This window comes from Penaeus japonicus, unplaced genomic scaffold, assembly GCF_977035675.1.
Source record: "Penaeus japonicus unplaced genomic scaffold, GWHDUDI00000001_assembly GWHDUDI00000001, whole genome shotgun sequence".
NCBI lineage: Eukaryota > Metazoa > Arthropoda > Malacostraca > Decapoda > Penaeidae > Penaeus > Penaeus japonicus.
In genome coordinates, this window is record NW_028234403.1 from 13,927,786 (window position 1) to 13,930,285 (window position 2,500).

A 2,500-nucleotide genomic window follows, 5' to 3' on the forward strand; every position below is an offset into this window, starting at 1 on the left:
GATGTCACTCTGTCACGCTAAGGAACCCCTTCTCCCCTCCTTGACGTAGGGAGGGGATGGGAGGGGGGAGGGAAGGGTGGGGGTAGGGGAGTTGCATGCGGAGGCACTTGCAGGCTGTTTCATGATAGGTCGGGCTGCTTCGTGATAGGTCATAGGTCAGGCGATACTGTGGTAATTACTGGAGATAAGAACTACTGGAGGGGGAGCTGAGCTGATAGGGGGGGGGGGTGAGACGATAAAAGGGTTGAGAAGAGAAGGTAATTGATGGAAGATAAAGTTGTCGAGGATATGATATGAAGGTCACATCAACATGACCTCTTCTTTAAGGAAGGGTCAGGTCTATGTCTCCATTTTCCCAGTGGAGAAAATGATAAAAGAAAAAAATGAACGTGATATATAAGAAAGAGAAAGAGATAGGATAGATTAATCCCTTTATTTTCGTTTTGAGTCAAAGCGTGAAGTCTGGAACTGAACCAATAGAGGAAGCCATCATGAGGATTCTGAGATAATCTCGTCTTCTCGTTAGAGTCACGAGAGCAGCATCTCCGCATAGGTGTGGGAAAAGGGATCAAGCTGATGCGTCTTGCAAACGATTCGATCCCGTTGAAAAGCAGCAATAACAACAATAACAACAACAACAACATCAAATATTCATATGTACGTGGAGAGGCAAATACACACACGAATGCACAATCGTATACAAAAAAATGAATGTGTGTACATGACCAGACGAGATGTAAATGAAACTGATAGAGAGGGCGTGGGAGGGAAGCTAGGAAATCACAGATCATCTTATTTCCAAGATCTGCTCTGGAGGATTGTATGATATTGCATGATTTGTCTCTTAACTAACAGGGTAATGTCCTCCGTAAGAGACCAGGGTTAGTGATGAGGATAAGTTAGCTAACCCATTTGTGCGGTTATGAGATGTGGATATGATGCAATGCAAAGTTAATGTGGCTAATAACCTTAAATACTGGGGGTTTAATATTGCATCTGAGGCATCATTGCGTAAGAAGAGTGTGTCTGCCTGTGTGTGCATCTGTTTTTTTGAGTGTGTGTGTATGTAGGTGTTAGTGTATGTGTTTGTGTAAGGGCGCGTGTGTTTGAAGTCGTGCCTGCGTATGTGCATTTTTGCTTCTGCTGTGCTAGTATATGTGTGTGCGTGTGTGTGTGTGTGTGTGTGTGTGTGTGTGTGTGTGTGTGTGTGTGTGTGTGTGTGTGTGTGTGTTTTCTCTATTTGAGTAATTAACGAGTCATCCTTACACGTATGCTGTCGTGGTTCTTATTTTGTCAGTGCCGGGGGGTGGGGGGCGGAAAGGGGTGTTGTGGTATCTATTACGAGCCTATTGTCTCGCTTTGGAACTGCTTACCTGACCGAGGGTTCGCCTCTGTTTCCATTTCGACTTCGGTCGTCTCTCTCTCTCTCTCTCTCTCTCTCTCTCTCTCTCTCTCTCTCTCTCTCTCTCTCTCTCTCTCTCTCTCTCTCTCTCTCTCTCTCTCTTGCTCTCTCTTTTGCTCTCTCTTTCTCTCTTACTCTTCTTCCTATACCCTTTCTTGCTCTTCTTTTTTTTTCGTCTCCCCCCCCCACCCCCTGCTCCCTGTTCTCTGTCCTCCCTCGTTTTCCATTGGGCCGCAGGGCAACAATCCGCCGAGACAGGCTTTGCAAGGCGCCATAGACCTTTGGAGAACAGATGAATAAATGAACAAATAAAAGGTCGGACGGTCATGATGCGCTCTCGGTCCCAGTGGAAGCTATGGCGCCTTCCTTTCGCCTCCCCTTGCCCGCCTATCCACGACCCCCTCTCCGCGCCCGCCTCCCAAGCGCCCGCCTCCCCTTGCCTGCCTCCCCCCGCCCGTCTTCCCTCGCCTACCCGTGCCACGTCTACTTCGCTGGAAAACGAACTCTTGCGGAATCGACAGGTGAGAATTTCTCTCCGAATTCCCAACCCCATCCAGTGCCCTCTCTTCCTGTCCACGCTGTTCTCTCCAATGCACGCACATGTACACGCACACGCACGCACACGCACACACACACGCACACACACACACACACACACACACACACACACACACACACACACACACACACACACACACACACACACACACACACACACACACACACATACACACACACACAGTCTGTCTTCATTCTTTGCTTTGTCGATTTTATTTTGGCGGAATAATGAACTTTCGCACTTACTTCTTGTTAAATTCAGCAGGCAATTTGCTCTGGCTTGACTCTGACTACTTAATTCAGAAGTTTGGCTGGGTTCATTTCTTATTCTTTATAGCTTGCCAATACTCTCTCTCTCTCTCTCTCTCTCTCTCTCTCTCTCTCTCTCTCTCTCTCTCTCTCTCTCTCTCTCTCTCTCTATATATATATATATATATATATATATATATATATATATATATGTATATTCTTCCCTCCCCCTTCCCCTTCCCCTTCCCCCCTTCCTTTACTCCCACCCTCTTCCTTTCCCTCATCCACATT